Source organism: Oratosquilla oratoria, chromosome 24 (genome assembly GCF_046742065.1).
Source record: "Oratosquilla oratoria isolate Oo_2021 chromosome 24, ASM4674206v1, whole genome shotgun sequence".
NCBI lineage: Eukaryota > Metazoa > Arthropoda > Malacostraca > Stomatopoda > Squillidae > Oratosquilla > Oratosquilla oratoria.
Window position 1 is genome coordinate 45,444,918 of NC_134800.1, and position 16,927 is coordinate 45,461,844.

Genomic DNA, 16,927 nt, shown 5'->3' on the forward strand with positions numbered 1-16,927 from the left:
ATTTGTTTGACAAATCGGGTTTGATCGTGTAGTCATTAAGACACTGGCTCCTCCCCACACGCCGGAAAAACTGTCCAGAATTGGACTAATGTCCGGTAGATCCGGCATACATGGGTCCGGTTAATCGAGGGTCAAGCTTACGTCTTTCTTATCAAGCTAACCGGGAAACCCACTCAAGGAAGCCCCAAACAGGGGATAGGCTTAACTAAGACCCTCGACAAAGCCACCTCGGTTAACCATCCACGTCACAACCTGGCGGTTTCTTCTGGACACGTGCCGAACATTTCTATTCGGCTGAAACGGGCCCCAGCCTCAAGAAAAAATGAAATAAAATATAATAATATAAAATAAAATAAAATATAAACATGTTCTTCTTCGTACAGATTGTGTAATCTCGACATTCTTCACCAGGCGATTCCAGCTTCCACCCTCCTCCTCCTCTTCTCCCTCCCAGTCTTCCTCTTCCTCCACTCACCAACACCACCGCCTCCTCCTCCACCTCCTCGCCCAATAACTCAAGTGTCAGTACCATCACCCTCCACTTAATCCTCATTTCGTCCCTCCTCCTCCAACGTCCACGTAAACTCGAGGCTTACGGCTGTAAGCGTCGTGTCCTACCTAGGGCTTCGAACCGATCCACTTTGTTAAAAAAAAAGGTGTGCAGTGTTCTGCCTACAACTAACGACAAAGGTCGACAGAATAATATTACCAGCACACATACACAAACACACACACACACCAAAGATCCTTTCCCCTAATAAGGGGATGGAGAGAAAGAGAAAGAGAGAGAGAGAGAGAGAGAGAGAGAGAGAGAGAGAGAGAGAGAGAGAGAGAGAGAGAGAGAGAGAGAGAGAGAGAGAAGGGTAGATATGACTGAGTCAAATCACACACCCACATCATAAACCCATCGGTCATACGAGCTCTGAGCTCATCCGGGAGGTTAATAACTGTCAATCACAAGTCCAACACGTGATTCAAGATCATGGTGAATCACACACACGCCTCTGGGAGTTGAAGGGTCTCCCTGCCCCCTCCCCCAACCTTACCACTAGGTCGAAAAGCAGTGCAGAGAAGCACAGTTCCTCCACAGACAGGCACGACAGGTGAAGCTGGTCTACCCCCACCGATTCATCCTACAACGACCTCCCATTCTTCATCCATTCAAAATAATTTATGAATGGATGCAACAATCATCTCTCCTTTCATTCACAGCTCCCATAAAATATTAATCAAACACACTGAATGATTAAAAATTAATAAACGAATAATAGACAATAAAAATGAAAAATCTTGACGGAATAACCACCCAGAACACAAAGACCCTGTTTGAACCAACACGTAACCTTGTCACAACGGTGAGACAAAATCCCACCCAGAGACGCTGGGCTTTGACAGACGCCGTCACCTTTGCCTTATGTGCTAGAATTGAACATAGGAATGAAAGCGATTGCAAGAGGCCTAGACTAGGCATTCCTATGTCCATTACCACCTGTCATGGTATGAGGCAGCCGCTGGTAACAAATTGTTTGAAACTGTCAAAAAAAAAAAAAAAAAAAAAAAAAAAAAAAAAAAGGAAAATAATATATTACTGATAATACACACACACACACACATACAAACACACGAGACCATGACAAACAAAACAACTACAACCATCCCACACCCCAAAGCGGCCATTTTGAATTTCTCCCAAACTCGCGTGGCAAAGACTGTGGATCTTTTTTCCCGTGGCTTCCACCTGGCAATTCCATTCAGCACGAGACACCCCTTCCTCTTCCCTTCCCAGCGTCGTTCTTGGTTGTGGGTCTGAGTGCACTAGGAAATCTACTCAACACCCAAAGACTTATTTGCATCTTCCCCGACACAAAACATAGGTCAACTCCTAAAGACGGCAACGATAAACGTCACAACGTGACGTAGGGCGTCTGGCGTCAACGTCAGCGACGGTGACGCCTACAAATGTTATAATGTGGGTGATACGGCCACGTCACACCTCGATGTAATAACGTGACGTCGAAATGTGATGCAAAATGACGACTGGCGTTGGTGCTGGTATGACGTAATGATGACGTCACCGTCGCCTCCGCCAATGGCAGCAACGCGATACTGATCAGATACGGATTATAACGCAAAAACATTACCACAAGTGGCTGGGCTGTTGGGAACATCGTGTCGACCAGTGAGGGCTGTGGAGACATGGCTTTAACATGTCTGAGGGGGCTGTGGTGGGGGGCGGGGCTGTGGTGATGGGGCTTCGGTTCGTTACATGGGGCTGTGGTGACGTAGCTGTGGCACATTAAACGGGGCTGTGGTAAGGAGAGGCTGTATGATGGGGCTGTGATAGGGACGGGGCTGTGATATGAACGGGACTGTGGTGACGCAGCTTTGGCACGTTAAACGGGGCTGTGGTAGAGAGAGGTTGTGAGACGGGGCTTTGGCGATGAAGTATTGGTACCTGGCTTCACACTGGGCCAATTATCGTCGACTCCGGTTACAATCTTTCGTCTTTCGAATCTCCAAATGTGAAATTAACTTTGCCTCGCATACCGAGGACCAGAATGGCGAATTTAGAGACGTTAAAAATAGACGAATGTTAGACACGTTTTATAATTGGTCTTAGGAAAGCCTAGAATACTGTAAGCAAAGTCTTTTTCTAGCTCTTCACAACCACAACAGTTGACGAGAAGGTGCTCAGTGTGAAGCGGTGGTCAGTACACTTAAGGTAAGGGGAGGGGAGGGAAGGTTGAAAGTATACAAATTGTGCCAAGTGAGATATCCAAGCTGAGCGATATTGGACAGAATTTTGTGTGTGTGTGTGTGTGTGTGTGTGTGTGTGTGTGTGTGTGTGTGTGTGTGTGAGAGAGAGAGAGAGAGAGAGAGAGAGAGAGAGAGAGAGAGAGAGAGAGAGAGAGAGAGAGAGAGAGAGGGGGGGAGAACCCTTGTAAATTAGTTTGGTGGGGTGGGGGATGGGGGTGGGGGATTCAACGATTAAATCCCACCCAAAACCCACGCAATTTCGTGGTCCAGTTTGAATTCTAAGGATAATTCCAGAAAGAAAAAGAGAGAAAGAGAGAGAGGAGAGAGAGAGAGAGGAGACCTTTCTCATCCCTATTGCAGCCATGTGCAATACCTCAGTCTCCATCTACACCTCTAACACTCCTCCTCCACTTTATACTAACACATGCCTTTGTCAATACCCAAAGGACAACAGACCCCCCTAATAAAAATAAATAAATGAATAAATATATGAATAAATAAATAATAGCAGATAGAATAAAACAAATACACGAAGAAATTAACGAATAAATAAAATGGTATAAAATTAAAAAAATGGAAGTAAATACTAAACTCCTGCCCATTTCAAGTCGAGTGAAGGAGCTGCGAAATGCAACCTAACCACAACCCACTGGGTGTCGGCGGAAGCCATTCATCAACCTACAGGTCCCGAGTCACAAATCAAGAGAAAAAGAGAGAAAAGAGAGAGAGAGTCCATACCCTCTTCTTCCTCCTCTCCCATCCGTCAACCTCTTCATCTCTTCCCCTTCACCTCCTCTTCCTCCTCCTCCTCCTCCTCGGAATTTGCATGTACACACTCGCTCCCATTGCTGAGAGTCTTTCAAGCTCCCAAAAGCCGCCAACGCCACTATACTCGCATCTGAATCCCACTTATTTCGCGCTCTCAACCATATCCCTACTCCCTTTTTCCCACCCGAATCCCACAATCACCCCACGTCGTCTCCCCTTCTCTCCTTCCGTCCCAGCTGGTCCCTTTCCCTTTCCTTCTGAGGCCGCCAGGTGATTTCAGTCACGAAAACTTCCCCTTGGAAGAAAACTTTTCACGCATCAGTTGATTTTTTCAATATATTTTTTTTATTCACCTCCGTAGTAATACACACACACACACACACACACACACACACACACACACATATATATATATATATATATATATATATATATTACTGCAAATTGTCTCGAATGAAGAAATTGTGGTTTCTTGTTTGCCTTTGCCAACTAAACGATAACTGACGCACACTTAACTCACAATCCATCTGATATCAACATATCCAGGAAATCCTATTCCATTTTCCCATTAAATGCTAAATGACAGACACCAACACCGGATGGGGTTTAGGGGGTTAGGGATTTCGGGGGTTTAGAGGCTTGGGGAGATCCAGATGGTGAGTCACTCCCTAACCCCCCCCCCCTTTCCCTATACGCCCCATCCGATCCCTGAAGCAACCCGGAAAATATAACGGATCTGTCCGGTATTTCCATCGGTTATAACGGATCTTCGGATATAACGACACACCCGTGTCCCTTTATCGTCCGTTATATCGAGGGTTTACTGTATGACCTCAAGATGAAGAACAATGGACGTTGTAGTTATCTTAACCTTTCGCGGATTTGAAGACGGGAGGATGCGTTACTTCGGTGTTAATTAAGTTACCTGATGACGTTTAAATTCGTTGGAGGAGGAGGAGGAGAATGAGGAGAATGAGGAGAATGAGGAGAATGAGGAGGAGGAGGAGGAGGAGGAAGGGTTAGTTAAGGCCGAGTTAAATCGCTTGATGCCGGTCAGAATATTAGAACGGGGGAGACTGCAAGAGACCATAAGGCCTACACTAGGCAGTTCCATGTCCATGACCACCTACCATCCCCATCCATAAAATTGTCTAACCATTTCTTAAAACAACCGATAGTTTCAGCGCTCAATGCGTGGTCTCTAAGTCTATTCCATTCGTTGACCACCCTATTAGTAAGCCAGTTCTTGCCTATTTCCTTCTTAAAACTATATTTATCCAATTCAAATCCATTACTGCGAGTCCTGAGCCGATGTCTTAATATGATGACCCTGTTTGCGTCACTCTTGTTAAAGCCTTTGATCCACTTGAACGCAGTTGCACAAGTTATGAATATAACCTGAGTTCTGAGTAATCATTCTGTTCGTACACCATGACCCGTGATTCATATCCATTATCATCAATCAAGATAAGAACATAAGAACGAAGGAGACTACAAGAGACCATAAGGCCTACACTAGGCAGTTCCACGTCCATTACCATGTCAACTTCATGGATGGGGATGAAAGGTGGTAATGGACATGGGTCTACCTAGTGTAGGCCTTATGGTCTCTTGTTTCGGGCTCGCTCATGGCGAGTGTTTCTCCCGTGAGTGGAGCGGGTGGATCACGTGGAGCGGGTGGAATGAGGAGAGAGTGAATATACAGCATGTGTATAAAGGCCAAAGGAAACGTTTGGCTTTGGATAGAGCTCCATACTCAACAAACTTTAAAGATTTATTGCCACCTCATCTACCTATGTAGACATATGTACATACACACACACACACATATATATAGGTACACGTGCGCAGTGCACACATATGTTCGTCACAACTGTTCGGAATGAGAGAGTATTATGAGGATGATGGAGAGAGGGAGAGGGGGGAGAGACAGGATGGGTTACAAACTGAAAACCAAGATGGAAATGAGGGAAATGACGTCACACACTACTGTGGTCAGCCCCTACCAGGCCACGGTGGGGAGCCTCAGGGAGGGGGGGGGAAGCACCCACCCCCTGGGGCCCGAGGGGGGGGGCCCTGTCCAGAGGGTATCTTTCCCTCCCCCTTGTGCCTTCACCCGGACATGCCGGAGTACGTCCGGGTGGTAACTTTGAAGGCTTAAGTGTAGCAATAGTGTATGTATATAGGAATATGTTGAACCCGGTTTGGTTTGTGTGGGTGTATGTATGTTTGTATGTATGTTTGTGTGGGTGTATGTATGTTTGTATGTATGTATGTATGTATGTATGTGTGTGTGTGTGTTGTCTGGACAAGGCACCAGGCGATCCGGACAGGGCGCTAACATACTCGGTGATTACATATGAAGAATTACCCCTGCCGTTATTTTTTTATTTTTATTTTATTTTTTTTTTTTTTTTGTCTCCTCCCACCCACCCACCCAGGGATTTGATCTTGGGGTCATTCTCACAAGCGCAGGGATTTGACCTCGGGTCATTCTCGGGTCAAACGAGAACGTTATTCCTGAGCCATCCGGGGCGGGAAAGAAGGCGAGGTCCATGCAGTTTGGTTACTTTCTTCAACACGTCAATCTCCTTTTCGTTCTAGTTGTCGCCAAGCGATTTTATTCATCTCCCGTGGAACCCTTCCTTCGAGTTAAGACTTTGTTCGCAAACTAGCGTTCCAAAACTAGTTTGGTTCTCGAAATCAAACATCGTATCCATGCAGAAATAATAAAAAAATGTTCCCAAGACTCTCGAGAATTATTTACAAACATATGAAGTTGAAGCCGTTAGTTAAACGAGAACTTCGATTCATGAACACACTTGCAAAAGACGAGGCTGAGCTCAATTTGCACACAATATTCTTCACCCCAGAAAACTTGCCCCCTCACCCCACCCCCACCCCCGAATGACGTAGGCGGCCACAAGAACATGCGCATATGTATGCACGGGCGTATACACGTGCGCGCACGCACTCACACACACACACACACACACACACACACACATTTCAATCTCTCATGGGTGTTTTTTGGTTTCATTCAAATGACACGCACGCACGCACGCACGCACACACACACACTTACTTTTATCTCATGTAGGTGTTAACTAATCTTAAATATACCGTAATTCAAACTATAAACACGCACACATGCACTGCACACATGCACTGCACACACGCACACGCGCACTGTACACACGCATACATGTACTGCACACACGTACACATGTACAGTACATTCCATGATTGTACTCCTACTGACGCCCGAGGTACTAAGCGAATAGATCTTTCTTTATTGAATATTTACAAAGGCGGAGGAGCATGCCGACAAGAGACCTTTTGGTCCATAACTAGGTTGGTTGCGAAAAAAAACTATAATGATAAATAAATAAAAATATAAATAACAACAAATAAAATAAATACACAAGTACATTATTTTTATCCATAAGCATTTTCTGGTAGACATGATAACACACCATCGTAAGACACGTTTACATATTTCTGACGCATATCGTGGGTCAAGGTTGAATGTCCGCCCCCCCCCCGGGGGGACCCACTCCCCCCCCATATCAAAATCATCCCCGAAAGCCAAGTACTCCTCAACCGCTCCTCCTCCTCCTCTTCCTTCAAATACATGGTCGGGGTGAAGAGAGGATGAAGGGGTGGAGGAAGCGGATGAGGACTTGGAGGAGGACGAGGAGGAGGAGGAGGAGTAAGCGAATGGGATGGAGGTTGTCACGAGGAACACAATGGCAGAGTCAATGACACCTGAAAGAAATGTTCCATCGTCACCAACACAGCATAAAACAGGACAAATTTCGAATTTAAATAACAAGAAACAAAAAATAAATTGAAAATTATAAAATAAAACAAAAACAAATAAAATAATACAAATAAAATAAAAATGGTGATTTTCAACCTGTGTGAGAGAGAGGAGAGAGAGAGAGAGGGAGGGAGGGAGAGACAGAGAGAAAGAGATAGATAGAGAGAGGGGGGAGAGAGAAGAGAGAGAGAGAGAGAAAAAAATAACGAAACACTTTCCCAAAGCAGAAACATACAAGCACCTCAATACGCAACAGCCAATGACCTAAGTTTCCAAAACACTCTTATCCGTCCCACCCTAGTGGCACAGTGCCATGCTAGTATAGCTGGCACTACGTGGCACTCTTGGGGTATTCCCTTGTTTCTATCTCGATGCTATTACTGTAAAGTAAACGCTTGGGTCATCCGACTGTCCATCTTCATTTGGTCCCTGAGTTATGCGAAATTATCTCTGAGAGCGCGTGCGCACGCACACACACACACACACACACACGCGCGTGCGCGCGCACACACACATGCACATCACTGAACGCGAAAACGTGTCAGCCTCATATGTCAGCACTGTACATACTGGTAAAATCTACACAAAATTACTCCACAAGTGCTCTATAACATAATTCACATATCACTAAAACTTTATATCCCACCAGCAATCCCAAACGTTTCACAAATACAATTAGCGCGATATATATATATATATATATATATATATATATATATATATATATATATATATATATACATATATATATATATATATATATATATATATATATCCACATACATACATACACACACACACAGAGTTCAAATAAAATGTATAATCTAAGGTACGAATACAACCACAGTAGGAACTACATCTGGATAGTTAATTCCAATGTCCCAATCCAGGCAACTTCCCCGGACGCCAAGTCCGGGCCGCCGTCGCCGCAACTTGTCCGGAGGCTCCAGCGGCGTGGCGACAGTTCCGCGGGGGAGGGCGGGACTGGGTGTCACAGCACAGAAGAGGAGGTGAAGAGATCGCAAGACCTTACTACGAAATCTGAAGGATCTTCAGATGCTCCTGTCCGGTTCAGCCAGAGGCGGACCTAGCCCGGCGGCAACGCCGATCTTGGCGCCGGCAGAGCTCGTCCACCTCCGTCACTAGCGGCCGCTCCTGGCGCCGCCGTCTTTAACTTTCTCTCTCTCTCTCTCTCTCTCTACTGCCAAAGGGACCTTCGGCGTAGCGGTGCTTACGAACAATAGTACATCACCATCATCGTCATTATCATCATCGTTGTCGGTAAAATGAACAAGGGGGGGGGGGGGGGTTCGCGCCCCCAAAACTCGCACTTAATCAGAAACATGCTGGTCGCTTCGCTGTAGATTCGAATCCCGCACTCTCTCCAATCCTCAGCCGTGAGTGTTAGTTACCTGCCCTAACCATCCAAACACATATCGGGTCAAAAGTGATTGTTTCGGCCGCAGCCACTCGGCGCCTCCTGACGTAGGCTCCTCTCAAGGCGGCGCCATCCACCGCGTCAGGGAACACAAGCGGAGATGTGGATCGTTTTGCACTTGAGATCTTCTCCAAACGCAAGAGTCCACTCCTATTTCTTGTCCAGGGCCACGACGCACGCACGCGAACATACACACACACACACACATATATATTATATATATATATATATATGTGTGTGTGTGTGTGTGTGTGTGTGTGTGTGTGTGTGTGTGTGTGTGTGTGTGACGTAAGTGGGAGTGGGAAACACAGGAGTCTTAGACTGAGTTTATTCCCATGACTTCTGCTTCCTATTCCCACTTATGTCAATCTGTAAGAATGTCTCAATATATATATATATATATATATATATATATATATATATATGTGTGTGTGTGTGTGTGTGTGTGTGTGTGTGTGTGTGTGTGTGTGTGTGTGTACAACACAGAATGGGTCCCAATGAATAGCGATACATTTTTATCAACCACAATGCACTTTAATTCTAAGCCACCAACATCGGGAGCCCCGATGTCGGTCAACATTCGGAAATCGAAACGCAGTACGGCCAAGGACTCGAACCCCGGTTAGCGCGTGACAAATGCTAGGGACTTAACCGACTGCTCCATCAAGAACAATCGTTTAAGTCCCAAACACTTGTCACACGCTAGCCAGGGTTCGAGTCCATGGCCGTACTGCTTTTCAATTTCTGCATGTTGAATCGGGTCTCCCGATGTTGATGGCTTAGAATTAAAGTGCATTGTGGTTGATAAAAATATTATTATATACATACATATATATATATATATATATATATATATATATATTATATATATATATATAATATATATATATTCATACACATAACTGTGTAACAACGGTAGTAAGAGAAACCCGACAGCACGAGAAATAACACAAGTCTCTGAGGTTTCGAAGTCTCGTTCACACAAAAAGTTCGAAACGTCGGAGAACGTCGACGAAAGGTTCTTTCCTCTGGCCCGCCGCTCACGACGAAGGCTCGTGACTCGCCGACTCTTGAAGTCCTTCCGGGCGGCGACAACGACGACAAGCCCGGACCCGCCCAAATTTCGGCAAGTTTGTTTCGTCCCTATCTCTTAACAAAATGGCGCGTTCCCTAGAACTATCGCTATGCTAAAATAAAACAATAAATATATAAGCAAAACAAATTCATAAAACAAATTATTTAAACAAATAAAAAATAAATATAAAATTTATGTGCTACCCATATTCACTTAACCGGACAACGATTGGTGACCCTTGGAACCCGGCTGCCCGCGGGCGGGGCCCCACGAGGCCAAGGTACCCGGAAGACCAACACAATACCCCCCACCCCCCGGAAGACTGCGGTCATTGTTGTTATTGTTTTTTTTAATAGTGTAATGAATCCTAGAACAATTGGAGAACAAGGATATCAAAAGGTAGGACGTGGGATCCCCCTTTATTCGAACATCAACAAAAGGTCTTCTTATCTGAATACGGGGAAAGTGAAAACTCAATTAATTTAATTAATTAATTGATCAGACATTTGGACATTTAGTCCTGGTACACGAAATTATCGTTTCAATAAAACATAGCCTTAATCAGGACGATTTTAGCGCGGCAAACGGACAATTGATCAATTAAACGAACAATAAATAATAATAAATAATAAATAATGCAATCTGATATTTGTTTCTGATGCAAGACATATTATTTAAATTTAAAAAATATATTAATTCATAGCAACGGGAGTGACCTTTTGAGGAACATCTGTCCAAATATGGAAATAAGCTATTACACAAGAGCATAAGAGGGAGACTGCAAGAGAGTATAAGGCCTACACTAGGCAGCTCCATGTCCATGACCACCTGTTATCCCCTTACTTAAAGTTGTCTAACCTTTTCTTTAAATCAACCGATAGTTTCAACGCTCACTACATAGTTACTAAGTCTATTCCATTCGTCGACCATTCTATTGGTAAACCAGTTTTTGTCTATTTTCTTCTTAAATTTAAATTTGTCCAATTTAAACCCATCACTCTATTTTGTCCAAGAAAAACGTTTGAGTCCAATGGCACCGACCTCGGGTGTCGAGATGTAGACCACGACGCTATCGCCACGAACGTCTCCCACCCCACCCCAGCCCGGGGGATTCTAAGACCTTTGAATTGAATTGAATCAGGACAGATATCGCCAAATACTAGCTATAACTCTACAAAATAACGCCATGCCGAAGGCACAAGATGCCAGACGGTTGACATACGGGGCCATAGTTCGGCTATAATTTAGCCACATTTGCGGCGGTTTTCACTCGTAACAAGTGTGCGGGTCACTACGCCACTAGTCAACACACACACACACACACACACACACACACACACGCACAAGTGTCACTTAATTAGGTTCTTTAACCCTTCGCCTCGAGGTCCCCAATATGGTTTAGTCTTTGATGGACGACCCCGGAGTGAGCCTTGGTGCTCCCTTTAACTATTAATCTATGCAATATTTTCGCTCTTCATTTTATTTTCGTCATTTATTCACTTCTCTATTAATTCATTTATTTATTCATTTCTTTAGTTTATTTCCTGTGGAACATTTCTTATCCTCCAAAGCATTTTTCCCTTCCTCCCCAAAACTAACGTGTGTGGGTTTGCACATACAAAAAATGTTTTTGGTATTTGGTATTTTCGCTTTTTCTATTCTGATTCCTGATCGAATGCTGCTTACTACACTTAAGCCCAAATACACGACTATTAAGCGAGTTCGTTTGAGTATAAACGACTTCGGTTACAATTTATTTTTCGAATTTCCTAAAGTCAAATCACCTTTGCGTCATATATTGAGAACCCGAATGACGAATTAAAGGAAGTTAAACCTATACGAATATTAGACACACTGTTGAACTGTAGACTTAGGGAAGTCTATAACACTGGAAGCTAAGCTGTCTTGCAGGTTTTCAAATTTACAATATTTGACGAGAATCTAGATCGTGTGACGGGCTGCTTCTTATGCTTCATAATTCTAAATCTTAAAACATGTCAGCGACCTACATCAATATTCATTCCTAAACAAGCCCTCTGAGACACTACATATTCTTGGCCTATCCTTCACTACACGATAGTAGACACACAAGGAAAATTTGTACCTCAACTATTGCCAAGATGGTTCTCAACGAAATTTGGTTTTCTGTCCTGACTTATTTTTTTCTATTTTAACTTAGCTGATGTCCCTGTATAGCTTAAGAGCATAAGAATGAGGGTGACTGCAAGAGACCATATGGCCTACACTAGGCAGTTCCATGTCCCCTAGTACCTTTAATTCCTATACATGAAGTTATCTCACCTTCTCTTAAAACAAACGATTGTTTCAGGGCTCACTACATCACGGTTACTAAATATATTCCATTCGTTAATCACTCTGTCGATAAACCAGTTCTTGCCTATTTCCTTCTTAAACCTAAATTTGTCCAATTCAAATCCATTACTGCGAGTCCTGCCCCGGTGTCTTAATATGATGACCTTGTTTGCGTCACTCTTGTTAAAGCCTTTGATCCACTTGAACACAGTTGCACAAGTTATGAATGTAACCTGAGTTCTGAGTAATCGTTCTGTTCATACACCATGACCCGTGATTCATATCCATTATCATCAATCAAGATAAGAACATAAGAATGAAGGAGACTGCAAGAGACCCTAAGGCCTACACTACGCAGTTCCCATGTCCATGACCACCTATCTTAATATGTGTGGAGTGATTTCCCTTACTCAGTACTCCCGAGTTCTTTTTCTTATTGGTGAACTTCAGCCTCTCCTTGTACGAACCAAAAATGTATCTTTCCCTCTCAGCCTTTCTTTGTATTAAGCAATAACGTGTCTTTACTTCTCTGCCTCTCCTTGTAAGAAGCATAATGTATCTTTACCTCTCAGCCTCTCCTTGTGCGAACCAATAATGTATATTTACCTCTCTTCCGTCGTTATTTACATGGTCACTGTTCTTCAAAGCTCGATAGCTGAGAATTTTCGGATTTTTTTCTATACAATTACCTTTTGCAAGAGTCAACCAGTAAGCTGTCTTTCTTTCCTTCCTCTGGGAGGCTCTGGAACTATCTTCCCACAGATGATTTCCCACCCGTTTATATCTACATCGGCACTTTGAACTGGTGTATTCTTTATTTTCTTTTCTAAACTGCCCCTTTTTCCCCATTTCACCCCCTTTGGAGAAAACGCACACACACACACACACACACACACACACATATATATATATATATATTTTTTTTAAGATCTCATGTGGCGGCAGCATCGCGACAATTGTTCCTGGCGGGGTTGCACTTGTCATGATTATCTTAAATTGTTGGCAGTATAACCTTCATCTATTGTTTCTACCCCCACGTTTACAGGAAGTATCTTCACCCTGGTACCTTATTTTCTTGAACTTGTGTGCCCGTTGGACTGAAACATTTATACATACATACATATTATATATATATATATATATATATATATATATATATATATATATATATATATACATGCACACGAAGTGCTTCTATACATACACAGTATGTAATTCTTAATAATTAATTTTTCATTTATCAATTTATCTAAATTCTATCTATTTACTTATTTTATCTTAGTTTTTATTTTATTATCATTGTCATTATTATTACTACTACTATTATTATTATTTTAATTTTTTGACAGCCTATTCACTCATGTCTCTTTTATTTCCTAACCGTATTCTAACATCGGGAGGGAAAGGTCGGGACCATTTTCACGTGAGATCCCGAAATGTTTAGTCTCACGATCCCCAGGAACATTTCTGCAAATCACAGACTATCAACAGACCCGACACAGACTGTGGACCCTCACAGCCCATCAACAGACTATGCACGTCGTTTATATAAACCGAGCAAAGATTTTCTAAATTGCTGTTATGCCAATTTTTGGTTTACAGTTCCCAGATTTTGCAGCAATATTTTCTCTAGTTTATTCTATTGTTCTAAATCAACCTCTATTTGTCCAAATCGGGCAAATATTTTCTAATTTTTTGTTGTGCCAAATTTAGGTTTACAGTTCCCAGATTTTGTTGAAATAATTCTCTCTTCTATCCTATTCTATTCTGTATCAATTTCTACTTTATCTTTGTGTAAACAAATGTGATAAAACTCGAGTTAAAACAATTGTGTAATAATATTCGCATATATTAGTCTCGTTTGGACAAACGAGTTACGATCATAGCATACATTAGATGCATGCATGCATATTTCTGGTAAAATACACACATGTACATACACGGACACACATACACACACACACACATTTCGAATCCCGCCGGAAACGCTGGCACTTGCTACAGTGCCATCAACGGCACTTTGTTAACGAAAGAACATCAGCGACAAGGTTCCGATGCCCGTCTAGGTGGCACTCAACATGTCGGGTCTCGGTGCTACAATTTTCACCTCATCGACAGTCTTCGGCTGTTCTTACGGACTGAGTCCACCAGCGCTTCTATCCCTGGGTCTGGGACTCCGCGTTGGAGCCCTCAAAGTCTTGGTTCTGGCCATCGCCAGCCGGTTCTATTCAGCGTCCTGATCGTCAACACACATACCTCGTTCCGGCTAGCGTCACTTGATTCTTTTCAGCAACGAGGCGGCCCTCAGATGCGTACCAAGGGGCCAACAAACACGTGTTATTTCTGGCCAGGTGATTTTTAACCAAAAGGCGCTACACCTTTAACACTCACGAGTTTATTACGTCCATACCACTGTATCTGACGCCGTTCACTTGCACTATTGCTCAGGCGCCAGGGAGGGAATGGAACACATTCCCCTTCCTCATACAACACAGTGATCACCGGGCCTTCGTTATCACAAACGGCCACAGACACACAACACAGACAGCCCGGATCGCCGCGTCCATCCGGACTAAAACTCTGAAAAGCCGCGCGCTCCTCCCGGAGTCCGGACGCAAAATAGACAGACAGACGGGCAAGTCGCCGCTCTGTCTGGAGGACGCTGTCGCGGCGCAGACAGGAGGCCCCTGTTAACACACCGAATAGGGCATCGCGACGATGCCGGGGCATGTAGCCAGCACCGGGGCCATCGAATGTTCCTCCGGTCCTCTCTTACACACACACACACACAAACTAGTCGAGCATCGGGTCTTCCACACACACGATCGTGACTCCGCCACCGCGGTTGCCAACTAGGCCATTCCACGTCATTACGTCACTTGGCCTCCCCCCACCGCGCTCGCCGGGGCCCCTGCCACGCTGACGTCGCAGAGGATGGCCGGGGGTACCGGAGGCGTTGACGCTGGGCCCCCTGGCGCCGGCGACCGGGGTCCGGGGCTACCGGGAAGGACGGGGGAGGAGGAGGAAACGTCCCGACGATATGCTGCAACTCGTTTGCAGCACAAACGTTTAAGCTGGACTCACGAGAATTTTCGATGCATTCCGACCGTTCCCACTGATAATCGGTCAACTCGGGGGCTGGCGGCGGCGGCGGTGGCTGCCCCGCTCCCAGCCCCCACCAGTACTACCTACTCGCTTGCGACAATGCAGACTGCCAACCCATGTTGCAGTTTATGCAGGCACACACACACACACACACACACACACACACGAAGTACCCCTGAAGCCATCGCCCAATTCATCTTGAGCAGTACTACCAGTTCCTACTGCCCAAAGAACCAACCAGTTTCCCTCGCCAGTAAAGGGACGAATACTACTGCCGCCTCAAGCACGACCTCCGGCCGCCAGTACTCCCTCTGTTGAATCTTTTACTATCCATATAGTAACTGTCAGACTCGACAAGATTGTACTACGTACTATCATGACTTACTGCTCCAACCAGCAACAATGTACTTATCTCTCTTCCACCAAGCTATCTTATTTACGACGGAATCCATTTATTACGTAATCACATATGAGCACCAAGTATACAGTATATCTTCCTTGTATACTACAGCCATACCTTCTCATCTACCTACCTACCTATCGACACCCCTCCTTTCCTACCTTACACGTTACCACACACACACACACACACACACACACACACAGAAACTACACGTGCGCACAGGACATAAACACACAAACGTACGCATGCACACACGTACAAATATTTAATAGACCCTACATCCACAAATCCATACAAATATATACATATAAGGCAATCCCCTCAGTGCGCGCGCGCACACACGTACACACACACACACACGCACACACATACACACATCAGCCAAACCGAAAAAGGTTGGAGGATCTGCCTTCGGGGAAGAGGGGGGGAGGGGGAGGGTGGGATTGAGCAAAGGGAGCGAGGGTGGAGTGGGGGAGTATCCTTTGCCCCAAGGACCAGCAGCCGGCCGCCATGCCCAGGCAACCACAATCCAAACCACCGACTTAATTGACAATTCCAATTTTAACCAACACTCAATTGACACTCGCAGTCTTTGACCACAACCCGCTATATATTAACTACAGAAACTGTGTCAACTTTTTTTTTTGAGGGGGTGGGGGGGAGGGTCAGACAAAACGATACGCCATCTGATGAGGGCGATTATCCACCATTCCCCGTTAACACGGTTTAACTTAACTTTACTCAGTTCTTGAGGTAACCTCTAAACCTCTACCCGTTCCAGAGTTATTCCCTTTGGGTCATACCCACGGCTCACCGCAGACTTCAAAGTGTATCCGGCGATTTCATTCACCTCCAGAAACGACAGCGAGGGAAGGGGGGGGGGGCATGGTGTCACGACCGTTGGGGACTTCGTTCAAGCAGCGGTCGCTACCATCTGGGTTCGGGGGATTGGGGGGGGGAGGGTGCGAAGGCAAGGGCTTCAATCAAATTGCCTGGCGGTAGCCAGAATAGAAGCAACAATGCCTCCCAGGAAAGATCCAAGACTCTCCCTCCTTTGGAGGCTACAACCAGACTTCTTCGTCCGCCTCCGTGGACGCGACCCCACCTCCCCCTCCTCTGTTCTTAGCAACATAAGAACATAAGGATGAAGACTACAAGAGACCATAAGGCCTACACTAGGCAGCTCCATGTCCATGACCACCTGTCATCCCTATCCATAACGTTGTCTAACCGTTTCTTAAAACA

General features: G+C 44.7%; 1 protein-coding gene across 12 annotated transcripts in view; it reads right to left on the reverse strand.

Moving 5' to 3' along the window:
- The window catches only part of tgo (Aryl hydrocarbon receptor nuclear translocator homolog tgo), a 434,151-nt gene that overhangs the window by 296,434 nt on the left and 120,790 nt on the right, over positions 1 to 16,927 (reverse strand). For 8 of the 12 annotated variants that reach the window (XM_076208028.1, XM_076208030.1, XM_076208022.1 and 5 more), the window contains exon 1: positions 14,874 to 14,980. The exons of 2 other annotated variants lie outside the window; for them this stretch is intronic. The gene's annotated coding sequence lies outside the window, so the exon portion shown is untranslated. Of the gene's footprint in view, positions 1 to 14,873; positions 14,982 to 16,927 lie in introns of those variants that run through there. 2 more of the 12 variants (XM_076208024.1, XM_076208026.1) reach the window with 2 other exon arrangements.